General features: G+C 42.9%; 1 non-coding gene across 1 annotated transcript; it reads left to right on the top strand.

The window, feature by feature from the left end:
- Nucleotides 1-1,731: 1,731 nt before the first annotated feature.
- TRNAL-UAA (transfer RNA leucine (anticodon UAA)) lies at nt 1,732-1,815 on the top strand. Its single transcript has one exon. It is a non-coding gene; the product is annotated as a tRNA-Leu (tRNA).
- The last annotated feature ends 22,455 nt before the right edge of the window (nt 1,816-24,270 follow it).

Here is a 24,270-nt window from a genome sequence, read left to right as displayed (position 1 = left end):
GGCACTGAGATCCTCAGTGGAGAGATCAATTGTCTAAGGCTACACTAAATAAATGGTAAAGCCGGACCCAGAATGAAGCCAGCTCTGTGAGAGTGCCCAGAGCTGGTTGTGAGGTAGTGATCAATCAGAGATGCCTTCTTCCCTCAGGCTATCATTATTATACTGTATCACTTAGGCTCAAGGTGCTGTTATTAAACAACTCAAAGTATAAACTCAATTGCTATTTACCACGTGAGGGCTGGAGAGTTCCACAGCCTAGAGAATCTCTGTAGATTCTCTATATCAGAGATTACTAGCATTTTTTGTTTCTTTATCAGAACCCTTTTTACATAAAGAATATTTTGGGTCTCTTTTTAACACAATGCAACTGTATAAAAGTATATATTAAGAAGATAGAAAATGACAGAAAGTACTATGACTCTAGTAGCAGTACATACATTGCAAAAATAGCTTGCACATTGGCTAAAATATTTTTTCAGCACACAGGCAAGGTTTGAAGAGCCCGTGGATTTGTGGATTCTCCAATGACTCTACTATGCCCAGGAGTCTATGGTTGAGAGTAGAGAGATCTTTGTCTTGGAATCGAAAGTCTCTGGAATAGAGCCTGTTGTTGGGATTCTTCAGGAGGCTGAGACAAGTGGTAACAAGCTGTTAAAATAAAAACTTTAGACAAGATACATTTAACAGTTTATTTGAGCATTAAAGGATTCGAGAGTCAGGCATCATTCAAAACCGGATGAGGTTCAGAGAACTCTGCTCCAGCGTCATGGCAGCGAGTTTTTATAAGCTGAATGTGGAAATAAAGAAATGACTTGATTGGTTATAGCAGCATTTGCCTTACTTGGGTATGGTCGAATGGGAGATCCCTAGTTATATAACCAATCAGTTGGTTGACCATCTGTGATTGGCTGAAGCACAATTCAGAATTACTCAGTTATAAGGAAGGCCTCTAAGTTAAGTTTTAGTCTGCTTGTAAGAAGATTCTGGATACAGAAACAACCCCATGCTAATGGCTTCCTACCTGTTTCACTTTAACGCAGCCAAACCAGTTTTTCTTCCGGTCATTCTAAAACCAACTGTCTGTAGAGTGAGTCTTTCAGGAGATGGCAGGAGGGAGGATTTCCAAAACATCAAGTTATGTCTGAGAAGAATGTGACTCTCGGCCCCAGAGCATGAGGTTGGTGGCTAATGAAAATAATAATAACAATGGTAATCTACCTTTTATTAAGTAGCTACTAAGTGCAAAAGAAGAGACTCTGCAAAGGGAGATTAGATATAGAGATAATACACCTCCCTCCAACAAAACCCAGGGTCTCATGCATACCAGCCTCTGCATTGAGTCATGTTTTAAGAAACAAATTCTAACAACAAAAAGTAATTAAGCAGGAATTTCAATCTTTATTGCCATCTCTCAAAGAACATTAAAATGATTGAATTCGAGCTTCGCAGTAGATCTCTCAACATTGCCTTTCCTTCTTTGGTCTCCCACACTCTGCAGCCTACTTCAGAACCTCTTACTTGGCAATTACTCCACAATGCTCCCTGGCATTTAGCTTTAGTGTTTTTGCTGCTGTTTTCTTCCTTGCACCTCCTGTCCTTGAGATCTTTACCAGGCAGACAGACTTAAAGCCTCTGGCATCAGCTTTAGTTTCTCCTCTGTTTGCCAATTATGTGACTGTCCATACCAAAGGGCTGTCCCAGGGGCTGACTCAATAGGCAAGGACCACCTGTATCAGGATGGCCAAGTAGTTAAAGGCATTGGACTTAAGATCCAATGGACATATGTCTGTGTGGGTTTGAACCCCACTCCTGGTAGCTTCAGATTTTTCTCTTAAAATATTTTGGCCAGGTGCAGTGGCTCACGCCTGTAATCCCAGCACTCTGGGAAGCTGAGGCAGGTGGATCACCTGAGGTCAGGAGTTCGAAACCAGCCTGGCCAACATGGTGAAACCCTGTCTCTACTAAAAATACAAAAATTAGCCAGGCGTAGTTGCAGGCACCTGTAATCCCAGCTACTTGGGAGGATGAGGCAGGAGAATCACTTGGACCCAGGAGGCGGAGGTTGCAGTGAGCTGAGACCGCGTCATTGCACTCTAGCCTAGCCAACAAGAACAAAACTCCATCTCAAAAAAAAAAAAAAAAAAAGGCAAGAACCTTGTCTCTCTGCCTTCTCCCTCTCTCCTGCTTCTCTCTCTCCCTTCATCCTTCCTAATTTGTACCACAAAAATCCAGACAATGGGGCAGAGATAGAACTCCCCTGAAAGACCAGGGGTGAGGAAAAGCTGAGCAAAATTCTTTAGACAGGGTGTGATGAGGGTTAGGAAAGTGGAGAAAGTTGGATGGAGGCTGGGAATGTTGACACATTTGCACATCGATAAGCCTGGTTCCATCACATACATTTTGGGATTTAATTTTCATAGTCACCCTTTGTGGCAGTGGATTTCACTTCATGTTTCAAGTGAGGAAAGGAGGTTAACTAGGTCAGTAAGAAGGTAAGATGACAAAGGTGCTGCATTGGCACTCAGAGAATTTCTCCGCTTTCCTCCTTAAGTTTTGGCAGCATTGTGATCCCAGAAGTCCTGATCCAAATGACTCTGTGGCTCCCTGGTATGGTCTTGGGTGTTTTGTGAGTATTTCTTGACCACTTCCTCAGTCCAAATCAATTTTTATTCCATGCTTTTGGTCTGCCTAGAACACTCTGGATTCAGGCTATGGTATGGTTGCTTTGGAGATAAAATACCATTTTTCTTCAGGTGTTCTGTATACATTCTGGCCACACTAGCCTATTCTTCATTTTCAAATGTGGCTTTATTGTGCTGGTCCTTCTGCCTTTGAAAGCGCTTCACAGCCCTGCAAGCTGCCTCCCACCCATAGCTTTGCCAGGCAGGACTGCAGCTGGTAAGTTTGGTCCTGCTGCTAGTTCCATACGGGAAGAATGGGAAATGCGTACCTGTTATGGGTTAAATTGTATCTCCTCAAAGTTCATATGTTGAAATCCTCAAACTGCTGACCTCACGTGATCCACCCACCTTGGCCTCCCAAAGTGCTGGGATTACAGGCGTGAGCCACCATGCCCGACCCATATGTTGAAATCCTAACCCTCAGTGCCACAGAACATGACTGGTTGGAGATGTGGTCTTTAGAGAGGTAATTAAGTTCAAATGAGGTCACTAGTGTGGGCTCTAGTCAAATATAACTCGTATCCTTGTAAGAAGAGGAGATTAGGACACAGACGCACACAGAAGGGTGACCATGGGAGGACACAATGAGAATTCAGTCATCTGCAACCCAAGGAGGAGGCCTCAGGAGAAACCAACCCTGCTGGTACTTTGACCTTGCCCTTCTAGCCTTCTGAACTGTGAGAAAATAACTTTCTGTAGTTTATGCCACTCAGTCTGCGGTATTTCATTATGGCAGCCCTTGCAAACCAATACAGTGCTCTTCTTTAGATTTGTCAGAAGCCCCTGTTCTAGAATCAATTCCAAGGGAGTATAAAATAGCCAAGAAGAGCTCCGGGTACTGTCTATGTGCCCCTCCAAGAGGCTGCTGAGCAGCCCACCCCAAGGCTAGGGAACTTTTTGGAGATTATTCTCCAGGTTACAACAGTACATCTGAGAAAGTTCAGCTAAGAGGCAGCTGCCAAGCCTACAAAGGGTGTTTGGAAGGAGTGAGTGTAAAGAAGATCCCATAGACCAAGCAAAGTAGAGTCCACAGCCTCAGCATCCCCTGAGAGTGTGTTACAAATGCAAGATCTCAAGCCCCATCCCAGATCGACTGAATCAGAGTCTTAATTTTAACAAGAGCCTCAGGTGATCGGGATGCACATTAAAATTTGAGAAACACTGACTTTGATCCATGGGCCCTTGCATCTGATTATAGCTCATGTTGTAACTGACCTGTGTACCTCCTGCAAATCCTCTGCACACCTGGAGAGTCGAACTGGGTTGCTTCAGGATGGCCCAGGCCAGGGGAGCTAAGGCAGTGGTGCTTAACCTTGGCTACACATTGAGATCACCTGGGGGACCTTAAGACTCCCCTACTCCCAGTGTGGAGGTTGCAGACAAGGCCAAGTAAATGAGAAACTCTGCAGGGTGGGGGTGGGGGAAACCTACCCATCAATATATTTTTTAAGGCTTCTCAAATGATTTCAATTTGTGGACACATTTGAGAATGTATTAGTTATCTACTGCCTCATACAAACAGCCCCCAAATTTAGTGGCTTAAACAATAGCTATTTATCTAGCTCATGACTCTATAGGTTAGCACTTTGGGCTGGGATCTGCTAGGTGGTTCCTCTGGTCGCTGCTGAGAGAGCAGGAGAGAGGGAAAGAGAGAACAAGTGTGGGCAAAAGCAGGCCTTATTGAGATCTAGGCTCAGAACTGACACTGCGCTGTTCTCTCCATTTTCTACTAGTTACAGCAAGCTGTAAGACCAGCCCAGAGTCAAAGGGTGCAGAGAGATTTCCCCTCTTGACAGGAATTGCTTGGGTCACATTACAAAAGGCATGGGTACAGGGAGGAGTGGAGACCTGTGGCCATTTTTGCAGTCTAACGCATCAGAAGGACAACAACTCCCTCCTTGACCAAACTTTAGCCAGGCTCCTCCGAGCCATCTTTTTGTCTAGGCCTCATCCTCAGCCCCCATCTTTGGCCTGTTGAGGCCAGTTTTAGCAAGAATCCTGCTAAGCCAGTTTACTGAGAATCCCTGCATCCTTATGGCCAATCAAATTTCTCCTCCCCTCTACCCTTGATACCTGACAGAGTTTCTCTTAGTGATTTTCCATCCTCTCCCTCACCCTGCCTATTAGCTAGAAATCTTCAATGGCCTCTATCGTATTTGGAGTTGATTCAACCTCTCTCTCCTTTTGCAATAGTCTTGACCCTTATTGTAATAGTCTTGAGTAAAGTCTTCTTTGCCATTTTAAAAGTGTCCAATACAACTTCTCTCTAACAGGACCACTGAGGTGGAGAAATGTCTTCTGCTCTCTTGTCCCCCTCAGCCTCCTCACACAGTGTCTCTGAAATGGCCTGAACTCTCTCCAGCTGTTACCAGGGCTGTGGAGGCTGAAGTGGCCTTTCTGAGGAAAATAGGCTAAGGCAGTTTGCTGAACGGTGTGTCCTAATGATTTGTGTTTAAATCCTAGAGGTTCTATTTGTGATCTCAGACAAAAAGAGTGTTCTCTCTTAAGCTGAAATCTCTCATTTTATAAATGAGGGTAATAATACCTTCCCAGCAGAGTTACAAAGCCTAAATAAAATATCAGTGAAGGCTGGGTTCGGTGGTTTATGCCTATAATCCCAGCACTTTGGGAGGTCAAGGCGGGCGGATCACGAGGTTAGGAGCTCAAGACCATCCTGGCTAACATGGTGAAACCCCATCTCTAATAAAAATACAAAAAGTTAGCTGGATGTGGTGGCATGTGCCTGTAGTCCCAGCTACTCGGGAGGCTGAGGCAGGAGAATCGCTTGAACCGGGAGGCAGAGGTTGCAGTGAGCTGAGATCATGCCACTGCACTCCAGCCTGGACAACAGAGCAAGAGTCTCAAAACAAAACAAAACAAAAGTATCTGTGAAAGCTTCTAGCTCACAGGTGTTCAGTCAATTTGGTTTTCCTTCTTTGTAGCAAACTCTTATTAATTAGGATTAACCAGGGCAAAGGCCTGTCTGAATGAACGGAAGTCTAACTGTAGAATTTCTCATCTGGCCCCAAAGTAGCTGTAATCTCTCAACCACAGGGTAACCACATTAAGTGTTCTCTGCAAGAGGGAGTTCCTTAGAGGCCTGCAAGAGCAAATAGCATCTCAACAATTGGTGGTAAATAAAGAATGTAATTGTCTGAATGTTGTTCCCTCTCCCTTTGATCCTGTATGCCTGTTATTGCTATACCAGGTGGGCTTTTAACACATGTTTAGTGAAATGGGAATATTTTTGCAATCCCCTTTGCCCATGAGTAACACTAATAACTATAATAATGGCAGCTGTCATTCACTGAGAGCTTACTAAATGCCAGGCTCTTTACGTATATCACCTCATTTAATGCTCAACTCAACCGCAGGATATGGGAGTTACCCGTCTCTCCTAGGTGAGGAAACTTGGGCTCAGAAAAGTTAAATAACCTCCAGAAAAGTAGAATGCCAACTCAGGCATCTGTCTGACTTCCATCACCTCTCCTAGGTGGTTCTAGGGGACCTTTCATCTTCACCTCTGTCTGAACTCAAAATATGTCTAATTGAGTGCCCCCAAATGAATAGTTTCTCTATGGTCATGGATGGAGATAGAGATAGGCGGCTTTCAGCAGCTTGTATGTAGAAGAGATATGTATTTTACTGTAAAAGTCTTTTTCCATCGGGGGAGGATAGGTTTTTGAAAGAGTTCCTAAACCTGTCCATTGGGGTCTTTGCAATACTGTCAAGGGACTTCTTTGGAGGCAGGGCTCGAATACTGGACACTGGACCAGGTTGAGGACTACCTACAACAAGGACAGGGTGGAAGCAGCTTTCCATAAGACACACCCACCAGTGTGCTGTGTCAGTTTACCATTGCCATGGCAACACGCGGGCATTGCCCCTTTCCATGGCAATGACCTGATGACTCAGGAGTTACTATCTTTTCTCTAGAAATTTATGCATAAACCACCCTGTAATCTACATGTCATTAAAAATGGGTATAAATATGACTGCAAAACGGCCCTGAGTTGCTACCCTCAGCACACTGCCTGTGGGGTAGCCCTGTTCTGCTGGAGCAGTCACAGGGCGGTAACACCACTGGAGCTGCAACACTGCCGCTTCAATAGAGCTGTTTTCTTCTACCCTGCCAGCGGCTTGACCTTGAGTTCTTTCCTGGGTGAAGCCAAGAACCCTGGCGAGCCAAGCCCTACTTTGGGGCTTGCCTGTCCTGCATTGATTGTAAGTTCCGGGATGCCTCCCATCTGCCAGCCATGTTAGCTCCTGCCTCTGTCTCAACTTCTCCTCTTAGTTCTGTGAATGCCTCTTAGCTGAGAAAGATTTCCAATGAACTGGACCTGACATTTTGAAAGTCTGAAGTTGGTAATTGGGCCTTTGTTCTGCCAGATTCAGGCTGTGCCGAGGTGCACTTCTCAGCTTGATTCTTTCTTCCTAAACCTCAGGCTCCTCCAAGATGCCTTGGCCTGCTGATAATTTGCATCCTTAGGGTAGGAGGCTGGCAGGAACCAGAAACTGCAGAGAGGGCTGCTTCTGGGATGCTACCTTTGAGGGGGTGGGGGCTGTAGGGGGATTCTCAAAACTGAGTTTCCTATCTGGGGTCCATTCTCCTCACCAGGGAAGGGGCACATGGATGGGCTTCAAAAGGTTCCTGAGCCTCCCAAAATTGTATGCAAAAGTTTGCCATTGAACTTTTCGGTAGAGGGGGTCTGAAATTTTCATCTGATTCTTAATAACGCTGAGAACCCTAAAGAACTCAAGAATTGCTAGTTTAAAAATCAGGGATTCGAGAATTGGGAAGAGCTAGAGGCAACAGGAGTGTTGACTCTGGAGAAGAACAAGAGGATGAAATGGATCTTGAGTAACTCTGATGTTTTGTTTTGGCAGCAAGACTGCTTATGAACAATGCCAGTGTTCCCTGTACTTAATCTGCACTGTTGTACTCAACCCTCATAATAGCCCTTTGAAGTAGACATTGCATTCTCGCTTTGCAGATAAGGAAATGGGGTGCTTGGGGAGGTTAGACGACTTACCTAAAGTCACACAGCTAAGAATGGTGGAGTATGGATTCAAATATGGTTTTATCTACCTTCAGAGGACAGATGAGATATGCAGCACGAGACGCTAATTAGAAGTAGGGAGAAACTTTCTCCACACAGTTTACTATATGCTGAGATAGTAATGAAGAGATGTAAAGTTTAACTACTCCTAGAGATTTTATTTTATTATTTTATATATATTTTTTGAGGCAGAATCTCACTCTGTTGTCCAGGCTGGAGTGCAGTGGCGCTATCTTGGCTCACTGCAACCCCCACCTCCCAGGCTCAAGTGATCTTCCCACCTCACCCTCCCGAGTAGCTGGAATTACAGGTACATGCCACCATGCCCAGCTAATTTTTTGTAATTTCTTAAAATAGAGATGGGATTTTGCCATGTTGACCAGGCTGGTCTTGAATGCCTGACCTCAAGTGATCCACCTGCGTTGGCCTCCCAAAGTGCTGGGATTACAGGCATGAGCCACCGCGCCCGCCTACTCCTAGAGATTTTAAGTAACTTCTTTCATTCTATAGTGCTCAAAGAGTACAATGTAAATTATTTTATTCAGGTCTTCCTAACACCCTGTCAAATGTATAAGGTAAATATTATTTCCTGCATTCTGCAGTGACACAGACTTCCCAGTATACTGCAAGGAGGAAGCAGCAGCTCCCTACTGCCCAGCCCGAGATGCCGCTGCTGAGCTACGATTAGCTGGAGGCCAGAGGCTGGATCTGAGGGCCTTGGGGAATCCCTTCTGGCTCCAGAGAGCCATCATTTAAAAACTGGTTTCAGTTGTAGGGGAGTCTCAACCATCAGTGACGTCTGTTGTTTTGAGTTTTCCTCCTAAAGTCCTTTTCTTTCTGCAAGATAGAAGAGAATTTCTTGGAAAAAAAAAAAAAGAAAACTTTTTTGTTAACACCCAAGGTATCATAAGGATACAGTCAGACCCAACATCAGAGAGACACAGGTGGTGGTGACTAACATGAGCCAACACAAGCCAAGAGCACCAGCACCCAGTGCACAAACCCCCATCACAGGCCCAGCAAGTTCAATGCAGCTCTGGTTTGGGAGGTTTTAGGAGCAAGCAGCTGTTTTATTTCTAATCACTGACTTATGGAAAGATTGAGTTGCAGTTTGTGTGTGTTTTGGGGGTGGGGGTGGTGGGGGGAGGTGTAGGGGGACAGGACCAGGCCCTGGGGGAGGTGAATAGGGTACAAAACATAAGTGAAGCAGCATCATTGTCTGGGGTAAATACCTGGGGTTCATCATTTGGCGCCAAGAAGATTAAGGACACGGACACACGTGGATGGATTAAGGAGCAGAAAGTCTAATAGGCAGAAGAAAGGAGAGAGAGGGACATCTGGGCATCTGAAAGGGAAAAGCTAGTGTGAGGCAGACCACAGCAGATTTTATAGGCAGGCTTGAGCAGGTGGTGTCTGATTTACGTAGGGCCCACAGATTAGTTCCACAAGGCGTGACATTTACATAGCATGAGGCGAAAGGCTGGTAGCCCCACCCTAATCTTATTATGCAAATGGACTTTCCACTTGGCCAGTATCTCGCCTGCTCCTTATTGTACATGTGGCTGGTAAAGAGACAGGAAGATGGAGCTACAATTTTGATCATGCCTAGTCCCAGGTAGCCTATTCCTATTGGCATAACCGCCGGCATTCACCTGTGCAAACTTCCAGCTTCCCTTTCTATGTCTGCAGCTTGATTTTACAGGCTGCTTTTTGTTGGAAAAGAAAATGATTTTGGGGCTGCTTTTCATTAAAAGGAAAACCTTAGTGAGGACTTCCTTACCCTCACTGTCTGCCCAAATAATTTCTTTTTAACTCCCATATCTTAAGGCAGCACCCACTCTCAGAATTGCTCCTGTGTGGGGTCAGCCCTGAGAGGGGTGCCTCTTTACATTTTTCATCCTCTAAGCCTCACTCACCACCAGCTGGGCCTGGGTCTGAGCAATGGGGTTGGGCCTTCTCATTAAAGACATTTAAAGTCCTTGTCTCTTAGCTCATAAGTCAATGAACAGAATGCTTATTTAAATATTCTCTTCCCTCTAAAAGGAACATTGGGGTGCTGCAGGTGCATATGGAGTGAACATATGTAGGGGTCTGTCCTTCAGCTAAACACCACTCCATGCTGTGGTGGGTGTGAATGCCCCCCAGTGGGTGGAACTGTTCCTATGATTAGTCATATTTTGTTTAATTTTTACTCCTAATGGATCACTGGTTGAAGAGAGGAAGTATAAGGAACACTCGCGTTGAAATTATAAAAAGACAATGAGAATTGTTTGCCTCACAATCACCTTGATCAAATCAGCAAGCTGCATGTAGCTACTCAAAATTCTCATATAGCATATCAACGTGTCTTTAGTACTTCAAAAATCAATATTAAAAAAGAAAAAGTGCATTTCATTTTGGTTTTTCATTTATTGGGAATAAATATTATGCATGAAGGTTTTGTTTGCAGACGAGATGCTTGAAAGTAGCAGGCTGAAAGCTTCTCTTTTATCTCCTTTAGAAAAAAAATATGAAATATTTTAAGAGAAAAGACCAGTTCATTCTTTAAAGTGCAAAATTTAATAATTTCAATCATCCAGTCATCAGAGCAGTTTTTGATGCTGTAATATCTAGTCAAAATTTTAGTACGTGTTCCAGCCCCAACCAAACACTTTAGACTAAGATGGTGTTTTAAATTTCTGAGGGAATTTCTGAGTCATCCTTCTGTGAAACGACTGGAATGTGCGGGTGTGAAAGAAAGAGTCTAAGCTTTGGAACCAGAGAGAACGGACTTGGGAATCCTCCCAGACCATGCCGCACCACGGAAATCCTTCCGGGCCACACCAATCCTGTTGTTCTTGGAGCTTCGGTTTCCACATCTGCAACAAACAGCCTGGGAAGCTTGGGTGCACATGTCATGTGCTTACTAGATGCGATCTCTCCATGGATGGCAACTTTTTGTCATTTCTGTTTGGGCTCCATTCTTCCTTGACAACCGATTTAATTGCTACTCCACCCCCATGCCCAAAACTGCCTCCTGCCACATTTCGTTTTCATTATAGTCATAGCACTATTGCTGCCTGATGGTATCTTATTCATTTACTTATTTTATTTATTTATGTTTTTTGAGACAGGGTCTTGCTTTGTCACCCAAGCTGGAGTGCAATGGCACGATCTCAGCTCACTGCAACCTCTGCATCCCAGGCTCAAATGATCCTCTTGCCTCAGCATCCCAAGCAGCTGGGACTACCGGCACGTGCCACCATGCCAGGCTAATTTTTGTATTTTTTTTGTAGAGGCAGAGTTTTGCCAGGCTGCCCAGGCTGGTCTCGAACTCCTGGACTCAAGCTATCTGCCTGCCTCAGCCTTTCAAAGTGCTGGGATTATAGGCGTGAGCCAATGCACCTGGCCTCTCATTCATTTATCTGTTTATTTATTTATTTGTTTGTTGTACTGCCTGCTGCCCTTGCTGGAAGGTGAAGTCTCAGGAATCTCACCCAGAAAACCTCTTTTTCTTTCTTTCTTTCTTTCTTTCTTTCTTTCTTTCTTTCTTTCTTTCTTTCTTTCTTTCTTTCTTTCTTTCTTTCTTTTATCATTGCCTCCCCTGTGTTTAGAATATCCCGGATCTAATACATGCTTAATAAAGCTTTGTTGAATGAATGTTAAATGACTTTCTCTTTTCTCTCTTTCATAACTGGCTGTGACAGTCATTTCATCTGTCCATGTCTCTGTTACTTCATTTGTCACAGAAGCACATTGTTCTAGATCAGCAGTCGGCACACTATACACAGCCCATGGGTGGAATCTGGCCCACCACCTGTTTTTGTGTATAAAGTTTTATTGAAACACAGCCATCTTCGCTTGGTTACATATTGCTGCAGCTGCTTTTGCACCCCAACCGCAGGGTTGAGTAGTTGTGGAGATGATATAGCTTGAAACCCTAAAATATTTACTATCTGCCCCTTTGCAGAAAAGTTTGCTAATTCTTGGTCTGGTTGAACTCTGAGATGTTTATACTCCTGATACTTTTAATTGACTCTGAAATACTCACATGAGGTTTACTGCTCTGTGTAATAACAAACAGCTAATTGATTTTCTCAAACTTCTTTGAAGTTTTGTACTAGGCCATGAATTGACTGGTTTTGAACTTCACACTAATGGTTCATTCATTGCTCCATTACTTTCCAGCCTTCTTCCAAAAAGGACTTAAACTCTAAATACTATAATTGCTGTCACCTTGAGATTTGCTTTAACTTTTTTTTCTGCCGCCAGAAATTTCAATTCTAGGATGGAATTGCCTTAATACTGCACTTAGAGTGTTCTTGGCTTTGAAATCAATAAATGTTTCTAGCTGGTATTGCCCCAGTTTCAATGTCACAAAACATCAGCTGAGAACTGGAGGTGGAGAAGGAGGGTGCAGGTTCCTTATTTCTCCGAGGAGTCTCTTCCCTTTTTAAGCTCCCTTCCCACATGGTTTCACAAAGGACTGTGTTTCAGAAGACAGGCAGTGTGGCATGATAGAAAGAACACCGAGTTTGGCATCAGAGAGATTTTGGTTCACATTCTATATTTGCCACATTCTAGTCACATGATTTGGGACTAGTAATAGAACCTTTCTGTGCCTCAGTTTCCTCATCTGTGAAGTGGAGATAGATTGACACCTCATAAAGGAGGGTGAGTAACTGGTCATTTGATAAATATTATCTGAGCACTTGTGATGTAGACACCAGGCATTATTCTAGTCAGAATAGACATGTCCCTGCTTTCATGGAGCTTATGTTCAGGGAGCAGGAAGTTGTTGGCAAATAAGCGAACAAATATTTAATATAATGATGAATGCAATGAAGAAAAATAAAGCAGAGTAAAGGGATGAAGGGTAATGGAAGAGGACTATTTAATGTAGTGGGATGGTCAGGGAAGCCTGCTTAAGGAGGTGACATTTGAGAAGAGACCTGAAGGAAGTGAGGGAAGAGACACAGGAATCTCTGGGGGAACAAATCTGGAGCATCAGAGAGGCAGAACGTACAACGGCCCTGAAGCCGCAGCGTGTGTGGTATGTTCAAAGAAGACATGTAGGCCAGGGTGGCTGGAGCTGAGGAAGCGGGTAGCATGTGAGGCTGGAGGAACAGCCAGGGTTGGGGCTGTGAAGAGAACCCAGGATTTTGTTCTAAAGGTAGTGGGATGCCAATGGAGAGCTTCGAGTAGGGATGTAACGGGATCTGATGTATGCTTTAAAACAATTCTGGGGCCAGACATGGTGGCTTATGCCTGCAATCCCAACACTTTGGAAGGCCTAGGCAGGAGGATCACTTAAGCCTAAGAGTTCAAGACCAGCCTGGGCAACATAGCAAGACCCTTACCTCTACAAAAAACTTAAAAAGTATCCAGGCATGGTGCTATGCATCTATAGTTCCAGTACCTGGAAGGCTGAGGCAGGAGGATCCAATGAGTACAGGAGTCAGAAGCTTCAGTGAGCTGTGATCACACCATTGCACTCCAGCCTGGGTGACAGAGTGAGACCTTGTCTCTAATTTAAAAAAAAAAAATGAAAGAAAGAAAAAGAAACTCTGGCTGTCATGTGAAGAGTAAACTGTGAACTAAAATTTTAAAGATGGCTGTGATATTTTTTTGCCCATGGTAGACTCACAATAAATAATACATACCCCAGAACCATATAGAGAGAATTACCTGGTGCTGTCACAAAGCAATTTGACAGTAGTTGTGAAAATGGCCTCATTGCTGAAAGATGGCAGAAAGAGAGGAACCTCCAAGTGATCTCTGCCCTAGCAGGTTCGGGGCTCAGGTGCAGGCCAGTCCTGTCTGGATGCAAGGGACGGAATCCTGCCTCTGGCTAGTGCTCTATCTTCCATGGCTGAGGAGACTATCCAGCCTTCCCCCTGTCAGCCTTTAGTAGCAATTAGAGGCACTCAGGTTGGGCTGGACTACATTTGTCACATTTGAAATTGGATCATAGAAAGGAGAGGTGATTACAAGTGCTTTAGAAAGACCAAACACCATTAAGCCTCCCAGATCTGCTGTTTAGAAAGCCCTCAGCCCAGGCTGTTGAGAGTGGGAGGGGAGTTCTCAAAGGAAGGACTAAAGGCATGACAAAGCAGAGTGTGGGATTACAATAATTGTATGAGTTCAAAAAATCAGGACTCAGAGAGAGTGGGAACCAGCTGCCCTGTGCCCTCAATTATGTCAGCACCTAAGGGGGATTGTGTGTGGGGGGCGGCGGGGAGGGAGGGCAGTATTACTATCTGGCCACAAGTTCACTCCAAGTGACCAACCTGCTGTGGGGTCAGTTCAGCCCAGGTCTGGAAGGAGTCACTTCTCCTTCCTCCCTGAGAGGGTCACATGCTCAGCCTCCCGTCTCCTCTGTGTAGAGATCATGGCCACATCTGGCTTCAGAGTGCCTGTGGGTGGCTAGCTGGCTGTCTTCTGCCCTTGAAGTCCCTGCTGAGAATGGGTGGGTGGCAGTTCCAGTAGGGTGACCAATTGTCCTGGTTTGCCTGGGATTGACAGATTTCCTTGGATGTGAGGTTTTCAGTGCTAAAACTGGGCAAGTCCTGGGCAAACCAAACAAGTTAGTCACCCTGGGGGGCTGCCTAGACTAAGGGCTCATTGACAGTGGGAGCTGGGTGGTGTTTTTAAAACCACAGATAGAATTACATGACATACAATTCATTCATTTCAAGGGTGTAATTCAAGGTCTGGTGTTTTTTAAACCACTGACAGAATGACATGCCATACAATTCATTCATTTCAAGGGTGTAATTCAATGATCTTTAGTACATTCACAGAGTTTGAAACCATCATTACAATCAATTTTAGAATATTTTCATTGTCCCCAAAAGGAATGCCATCCTCTTTAGCAGTCCCTCCCCATTCCTGACCAATAATCCTCCTGCCCCCTCCCCAGACCTATGCCACCATTAATCTTCTTTGTATCTTTATACATTTGACTCTTCTAGATATTTCATGTAGACGGAATCATATAATATGTAGTCTCTTATGACCAGCCTCTTCCTCTTAACATAATGTTTGCAAGGTACTTTCACGTCTTAACATGTATCAATACTTCGTTCCTTTTTATTGCTGAGTAACATTCCATTGTATTGATATGCTGCATTGACTTATCCATTCATCAGTTGTTGGATATTGGTATTGTTTCTACTTTGTTTTCATTGGGAAGAATGCTGCTATATTATTCACGTGCAAGTGTTTGTGTGGACATGCATGTTCATTTTTCTTGGATAGGCAGGAGTGAAATTTCTGGGTTATATGATACCTCTTTTGGACCTTCAGTCCCAAAGTGACTGAAGTGCCATTTACATTCTCACTGGCAGTGTCTCAGGCTCTCCTCACCCTCACCAACACGTGTTATTCTCTGTTGTTTTTATTATAGCCACCCTAGTGGGTGTGAAGTGGTATCTCATTGTGGTTTTGATTTTCCTGGTGGCTAATAATTGGGGGCTGTGCTTTATTCCTATAGATTCCAGGCTTCCAAGATAGAAATTCTACTTTAAGGAGTATAGGATGGCACTTAGTAAGATGTATCCTTATTTTTTTTCCTCACTGACTAATATTTTAAAAACCTGTTCAAAAATAAAATTTCTTTTTGCTTTCTTCCCACAATTAATTTAGTAAGGTGATTCTCATTTATGCTAGATCCCCTTTATCCTTGGGGGTACATACACTCTAAGACCCCCAGTGGATGCCTGAAACTGCAGATGGTACCGAACCCTATATATACTACGTTTTTTCATATAAGTTCATAGGTACCTATGATAAAGTTTAACTAAGCACTTATAATGCACGAACTTTTGCAGTTTGAGGTACGACAGCAAAACTAGCATGTCTGAGCACTTGGCACACTGGCTGGGGCAAACTTCAGGCTTAACACATGACAGTTGAATTCTAAGTACTAGAATGAATCACATCAGCTTCCCATTGCTAGAGAAAGCCTGTGTGTACGGTCAGAGCTGAGGGTCTTCAGTGGGGTTAAGAAAGCATCTGCTGGGTAGCCGGGAGCTGTGGTTCATGCCTGTAATCCCGGCACTTTGGGAGGCTGAGGTGGGTGGATCACAAGGTTAGGAGATCGAGACCATCCTGGCCAACATGGTGAAACCCCGTCTATACTAAAAATACAAAAATTAGCTGGGTGTGGTGGCGTGTGCCTGTAGTCCCAGCTACTCAGGAGGCTGAGGGAGGAGACTTGCTTGAACCTGGGAGGCAGAGGTTGCAGTGAGCCAAGATCGCACCACTGCACTCCAGCCTGGGCGACAAAGTGAGACTCTGTCTCAGAAAAAAAAAAAAAAAAAAGCATCTGCTGGGTATATACTGGGGGTCTAGTCAGACATGAAGGGGCTTTCCTCACTAGTATGGGAAGTGCTTTTGTCACTCAAAGAGCCTGTGCTTTTGATGCCAGGCCCATGTGGATTCAGATCTCCCCAGTGAGGCCCAAGCCTTCACTCTAGGTGAGAAAAGTAGCAAAATAGTGAGATTTGAGGCCACGAAGACAACAAAGGGCCAGGATGTAGAGGACCGTGTATGGTATACTTAGTTTGGGTTTTTATCCCAGTGGTTTGGTCCTGTAGTCAGGGCAGTGATGCAGGCAGGTTTGCATATTAGAAACAGCCTACTGGCATCAGCATGGAGAGCAGATCATACCCAGAGCCAGTAGGACAAGTGGGAAGGTGGGATTCAGACAATAGGTGAGGGAGGCTGGGTGGAGGCAGAGGGAGAGGATAGGAGTGGTGGGGAGTTACACACTTACGGAAAGTGACTCTTACCACTCTGCGGGGCAGGGGCTTCTTCTCAAGTCTGATGAAACCCAAAGACCTTTCCCCAGAAATAAAGTGTACAAAATTTAGTATACAATCTTAAGGGTTGCATGAGCACTGCTTAGAGCCTAAGATTGCCCTTATCTCAGCTTAGCCACTGCTTTGCTGGTTTACTGCCAGCAAAGGAGGCTACACCAGATGATCCACAACTTCCTCTCCTGTCCGGAGGGTCTTTGCCTTCCAGTAGTGCTTGGGAATCTTCCCTGTGGTGGGCACGTCTGGAAGACCTAGGGAAGTGAGTCAGGATGGAACGTAAGGCTGATGATGTTGGAAACCCAATGGTAGGAACTGTTTTGTTTGCCTTGTGGTTTTTACTGAATTATCTAGGAAGAAAAATGCACAAAATATATTTCCCATCTTATAAATAATGCATCTGACAGAGGTAGCCCAGAGAATTATCACCTGCTGTCTGGCTTCATGTTTGTTTATAACTTTCTCAAGAGTTTGAATTATTTCAGAACTCAAATTCAAGCATTTGGCTGAAAATTTGGTTTGGTTTATAGTCATTGTATCTCTCCAAAAGGAATTACTCTCCACATGCTTCCTGGCTGTCCCTGTTGCTCATGGCTACATATGCTGTGGCTGGGAAGATGAAGATTCCCCCAAGATCCTGGGTCATTAATTCCTGCCAAGGCTGGTGAAGTTCCTGGGAGGACCAGTGGTACTGAGGAAACAGATCCTTTGGGACACAGCTTTTGTCTGAGAGTAATAAGGGTGACTTGAAGTGTTTTAGGCAAAGCTTCTTGCTTTTCAGAGGTTTCACCCGCTGAAAAATGTAGGGGTGGAATACAGCTTTAGAATGCCTTTAGCGTTAGCATTTCATAATATAAGGGGGCTTTGCTCCTAGCTTTCCTTGGTTTCTTTACAACAATGATTCTTCAAACTGATTATTAGCCCAAGCCAGGCTGGCTGGATAAGGATCATCTGGGAGGTTATTAAAAATACAGATTACAGGCTTCCAGGATAGAAATTCTAATTTAAGGAGTATAGGATGGAACCTAGTAAGATGTATTCTTATTTTTTTCTTCATTGACTAATATTTTAAAAACCTTTTTAAAAATAAAACTTCTTTTTGCTTTCTTCCCCCAACTAACTTAGTAAGGTGATTCTGATGTACACTAGTTCCCTTTATCCTTGGGGGTACATATATTCTAAGACCCCTGTGGATGCCTGAAACTGCAGATAGTATTGAACCCTATATATACTATGTTTTTTCTTATAAGTACATAGGTACCTATGATAAAGTTTAACTAACCACTTATTATGCACAAACTTTTGCAGTTTGAGGTGCGACAGCAAAACTAGCATGAATTTCTTTTTCCTTTTTCACATTTTCAAAGATAGACTTGTTCTTACTATAGATCTTTGCAACCTCAGCCTACGATTTTTTCCTTTCCTTATTAAGTTGAGAACTTTCACCTTTTCACTTAAAGGAAGCATTTTACAGCTTTTCTTTGGCATATTTGAATTGACAGCATCATTACTCTTGCACTTTGGGCCATAGAGTAAAATAAGGATGACTTGGACACAAGCACTGTGATACTATGATGGTCAATCTGGGAACCAGGGGGTGGGCTGCGGGGGTTAGCGTAGTCCTGGGTGGGACAGAAAGGGACAGCATGAGTTTTCATCATGCTTCTCAGAATGACGCATGATTTAAAACTTAGGAATAACATTTCTGGAATTTTCCACTTAATATTTTCAGACCTCGGTTGACTGCAAGTAACTGAAACCTTGCCTAGTGAAACCACGGATAAAGGGGGACTGCTGTATATGCAGGTTTGGGAGATAAGTTTTTAGGTAAACATTACTATAGTCGCATTCGATTTAATAAACATTTATGAAGTACCTAGAATATGCAAGATGTTTTGCCCATTCAGATGAAAAAGGTACCATTTCTGCTTTAGTTCATAGTCTGGTAATGAAGGAACACAGGTAAAAACTAGTTATACCTGTGAGCAGTGCCTTAATAAATATATATACAAAACACAGAGGGGCGAATGATTAAAACAGGCTGGAAATGACAAGACAGGTGACCAGGCAAGTAAGTAACTGAATCCAGGGTTAGAAGGAGTGATGCCGTCTGGTCACAGATCTTGCTCTCTGTGTTCCAAGACCTTATTCTGGATAATGGCTTGTTTTTCATTAAAACAACACCAACAGTTTAACAGGCACCCAAACACTGAAATCATTCTAATTAAATCAAGGAGGACACAAAAATCACTGCGGTGATTTAGCATTATTCTAGAAATTCTTGCTGATCCACTGTGCATGAACTAGAATTAGATCATATAATTTTGAAAGGAGGAGATGAAATTGTTATTAGATATTGATGATCTGTTTGCATACTAGAAAACTCATGAATAAATTGAAAAACGATGAAAAATAACATCACAATTTAGTAGCTGAAAATCTGAAACAATATGAAAATCTGTAGTGACAGAAATCAGATCAGTTGTTGCCTGAGAATATGTGGGAGGGTTGGGAGGGAAAGATTACTATAGGGCATGAGGAAGGTTTGCGGGTAATAGATTTGGTCACTGTCTTCATGTGGGGATGGTTTTATAGGTGTAGACGTATGTCAAGCTTATCAAATTCATACTCTGTACTTTGATCACACACAAATAATTGCAGCAAATAAAATAAGGTGGTAGGGACAGATGAACAATCTCACATTGTTTATTGTAGCTCAATTATATACCACAAAGCTATAAAAAATTAATATAGTTCCAATATATCAGCAATTACTAATAATTAGAAAACATAGTAAAAGTACAGTAAATATAGTAAAGTGTAAAAAATATAGCAAAAAGTATAGTAGAATATACTAGAAGATATAGAAGAAAATTCCATTCATAATAGCAGTAAAACTCATAAAATACCTGGGATAACCATAAAAAAAAACTGAGAATTTATTTAGAGAAAAGTACAAAAGTTTACTGAGAGTCATAAAAGAAGATTTGAATACTATGTTGCTGGAAGGAAAGACTGTCATAAAGGTGTCAATTCTTCCTAAGTTGCTTTGTACATTTAAACGATGTGAACCAAAGGGACAAAGAGTTGTTTTCTCCTTTGGGGATGGGAGATGGGAGAAAGGGATGGATAAACTTGACCAAATGAGGCGGCTGTGTGTGTTAACCATGCCTTTCATTTTCTGTATTCTTTGACCTCTGAGGCCTTGCTGATCCTGGAGGGATTCCTCCTCCCAAGGTTAGCCAGTTCCTCAAGATAATAAACAACATGGTTGAGACGGTGCTTTTAAGTGTAAGCCAACCTGATCCAGAGTCTTCACACCAAATGACCTTCTTTATTGGACTCTCACACTCTGGGCCATTAGCTAGCTGCCCTCATCACCCCAGGGCCAGGTACTGGACAACTCAGGACAGTTCTTATGCTCCAGAACCTGTGAAATTATTCAAAGTAGCCAATCCTGACCCTGCTTACCCTGCCCCACCCATTCCTTTCCACAGGAATCAAGGTCAAGGCTCTTGCTCTTAGGCCCCGCTCTCTCTCTGCCTCCTGACCAACACTGGTACTTCCCATGTGGCATCTCTGAGTATAATCAACTATTTTCAGTGGTGGTTGTTTCCTGATCTGTTGGCCTTGCCATACCTAAATAATAATAACACCCACACGAAAAGACTGTAGTAGGCAGAATTCTAAAAATGGCACCTGGTTATTCAATCAGTTGAATCCAGACACTGCTGTGAAGGTGCTTTGCAGATGCAAATGAAGTCCCAAGTCAGCTGAACTTCCAGTAAAGAGATTATTTGAGTGAGCACGTTGCAATCAGGTGAGCCCTTTAAAAGAAGAGCGTTTTCTCTGGCCAGCGGCAGGAGAGAAAGTCGGAGAGAATTACGCTCCTATTGGTTTCAGCCAGTAGCTATGCTATTGAGGGGCATGTGCCCAGGAACTGATTAGCTTGGAAGAAGAGTCCAGCCTCAGATGAGAATTGTAGCCCCACTGACACCTTGATTTCAGCTTGTGAGGCCTGAGCAGATCCACCTAACCTGGAGCCCAGATTCCTGATTAGTGGAACTGTGAGACAACAAACGTATTATTTTACAGCTGCTAAGTTTGTGGTAATTTGTTATGGCAGCAAAATAAAATGAATAAGAAGGCAGCAAGAAGGGTGGTTCACAGGATGGCTTCTGAAGCCAGACTGGGTTTAGATATTCGCCTTGCCACTTACCAGCTGTGTGACCTCACAGAAGTTATTTACATCTCAGTTTCCTCATCCGGAAAGTGCATAAGTATAGCACCTCCCTTATAGGTTTGCTGTGAGGATTACATAGTTAATGCAGAGAAAGTGCTTAGAGCAGGCCTGGTGCATAGTGCATGGTATATTTGCTAAATGGCAAATTATCATATCTATAATTGTTTGCCATTTTTATGCCTCTAAATTTAGGTGGGAGAATAATCAGTCAAAAATCACCAAGGAGAAAAAGTATAAAAGATTACTGAGAGAACCGGTTCTATCAGATATTAAAAAGTGCTCATGCAGCCACAATAATTAAATCAGTATGGTTCAGGAATAGACTGATGATTCAATCGGATAGAATCAATAACCAGAGACATGCATGCACACTCATGTATCCATTCATTTAACAAATATTCCTAGCACACCTACGATGTGCCAGGTGCTGTTCTACACACTGGGGATATGGCAATAAAACAAAAGAAAAATGAAATTCTTGTTTTTGTCAGCTTTGTCAAAGATCAGATAGTTGTAGATATGTGGCATTATTTCTGAGGGCTCTGTTCTGTTCCATTGATCTATGTCTCTGTTGTGGTACCAGTACCATGCTGTTTTGGTTACTGTAGCCTTGTAGTATAGTTTGAAGTCAGGTAGCGTGATGCCTCCAGCTTTGTTCTTTTGGCTTAGGATTGACTTGGCGATGCGGGCTCTTTTTTGGTTCCATATGAACTTTAAAGTAGTTTTTTCCAATTCTGTGAAGAAAGTCATTGGTAGCTTGATGGGGATGGCACTGAATCTATAAATTACCTTGGGCAGTATGGCCATTTTCAGGATATTGATTCTTCCAACCCATGAGCATGGAATGTTCTTCCATTTGTTTGTGTCCTCTTTTATTTCATTGAGCAGTGGTTTGTAGTTCAACAAGAAATGGGGAAAGGATTCCCTATTTAATAAATGGTGCTGGGAAAACTGGCTAGCCATATGTGCAAAGCTGAAACTGGATCCCTTCCTTACACCTTATACAAAAATTAATTCAAGATGGATTAAAGACTTAAATGTTAGACCTAAAACCATTAAAACCCTACAAGAAAACCTAGGCAGTACCATTCAGGACATAGGCGTGGGCAAGGACTTCATGTCTAAAACACCAAAAGCAATGGCAACAAAAGCCAAAATTGACAAATGGGATCTCATTAAACTAAAGAGCTTCTGCACAGCAAAAGAAACTACCATCAGAGTGAACAGGCAACCTACAGAATGGGAGAAAATTTTTGCAACCTACTCATCTGACAAAGGGCTAATATCCAGAATCTACAATGAACTCAAACAAATTTACAAGAAAAAAACAAACAGCCCCATCAAAAAGTGGGCGAAGGACATGAACAGACACTTCTCAAAAGAAGACATTTATGCAGCCAAAAAACACATGAAAAAATGCTCATCATCACTGGCTATCAGAGAAATGCAAATCAAACCCACAATGAGATACCATCTCACACCAGTTAGAATGGCCATCATTAAAAAGTCAGGAAACAACAGGTGCTGGAGAGGATGTGGAGAAATAGGAACACTTTTACACTGTTGGTGGGACTCTAAACTAGTTCAACCATTGTGGAAGTCAGTGTGATGATTCCTCAGGGATCTAGAACTAGAAATACCATTTGACCCAGCCATCCCATTACTGGGTATATACCCAAAGGACTATAAATCATGCTGCTATAAAGACACATGCACACGTATGTTTATTGTGGCACTATTCACAATAGCAAAGACTTGGAACCAACCCAAATGTCCAACAATGATAGACTGGATTAAGAAAATGTGGCACATATACACCATGGAATACTATGCAGCCCTAAAAAATGATGAGTTCATGTCCTTTGTAGGGACATGGATGAAATTGGAAAACATCATTCTCAGTAAACTATCGCAAGGACAAAAAACCAAACACCGCATGTTCTCACTCATAGGTGGGAATTGAACAATGAGAACTCATGGACACAGGAAGGGGAACATCACACTCCGGGGACTGTTGTGGGGTAGGGGGAGTGGGGAGGGACAGCATTAGGAGATATACCTAATGCTAAATGACGAGTTAATGGGTACAGCAAAACAACATGGCATATGGATACATATGTAACAAACCTGCACATTGTGCACATGTACCCTAAAACCTAAAGTATAATAATAAAAAAAAAAAAGAAAAACGAAATTCAAACAGATAAAGTCCTTGTTCTCAGGGATCTTATACCCTAAGAGGTAGAGCCAGACAGTAGGGAATTAAATATACCATGTTGCATGCGGGAATAAATGCCGTGAACAAAGCATTTATTCTGGTTAGACAGGATATGAGGGATGGAGAGAGATGGAGAATGTTATTTTCAGTAGAGTGGCCAGAGGACACCTGTTGATAAGTTGACATTTGAAAAGAGCCCTGAGGGAAGTGAATAAGGGAGTCAGATATCAAGGGGATGGGCATTCAAGCAGAAGGAGAGCAAGTGCCAAGGCCCTGTGGCAGGTGCAGTGCGACCTGTTCAAGGTCTGTGTGTTTGAACAGAATGAGAGAAGGAGTCTGGTGGCAAAGATAAGGCTAGAGATGAAGCCTCCTGTGAATATTTAACCAAAGGTTGCCAGATACAATCCAGGACACCAGTTAAATTTGAAATTCAGTAGAAACAAGAAATAATTTTTTAGTGTATATTCTACGTAATATTTGGGATATACTTATACTAAAATTTATTTGTTATTTCTATGAAATTCCATTTTAACTGGATATCTTGAAATTCTATGTGTTAATGCCAGCAATCTTAGCTGGAAAAAATGATTATGATGTAGTGTTAAATTTAAAAGTCATGATACAAAATTAGTTTGACAGTATGGTCTCAATCATATTAAAATGTATAGATAAATGTCTGGAAAGGAATGTACTAAATCAAATGTTAACTCTGCTGCTTCTTAGGTGATAAGCGAATGGGTACCATTTTAACTGTTTTCCTTCTTTGTAGGTTTCTTTAATTTTCACGTGCTCTACGGTTTGTTCGAATTAGTATGCAAAGTGCCTAGAAAAGTGCCCTTGGTAGCCATAGAATTAATACTTGTCGATTGTTTAATTATTAAATTCATTGTACATGTATTACTTTTAAATCAGGAAATCTTCAGTTTAACTGTGGGGAGCAGAGCCATAGTAAGTTCACTCTATATCGCCTCCAGAAAGGGGAAGGAGGAGTTTCATGGCTAGGAACCTTGGTTACCAACTACTGAGTGGATCCCAGAAGAAAGATGCTGGGTGCCTCCATCTCAGTTCTGCATGTGGATGCTGTAAGGGCCTCTACAACCAGGTAGGTCCCCTTGAGTTTGCATGAGCCTGCTTGAGGCTGCAGGAGTCCTGCATGGGGCTCTCCAATACTTTGAAAACAGTCTGAGCCAAGCACTCTTCTTCTTTTGTTCCTGGTTAAATATCTGGCAGAGAATGAGGGCATTTCTGTTCTCCCAAAAGCATCATAATG

This window comes from Symphalangus syndactylus, chromosome 3 (assembly GCF_028878055.3).
Source record: "Symphalangus syndactylus isolate Jambi chromosome 3, NHGRI_mSymSyn1-v2.1_pri, whole genome shotgun sequence".
NCBI classification, from domain to species: Eukaryota; Metazoa; Chordata; class Mammalia; order Primates; family Hylobatidae; genus Symphalangus; species Symphalangus syndactylus.
The sequence above is the reverse complement of the archived record's forward strand: the minus strand, read 5'-3'. Positions and strand labels throughout refer to the sequence as shown.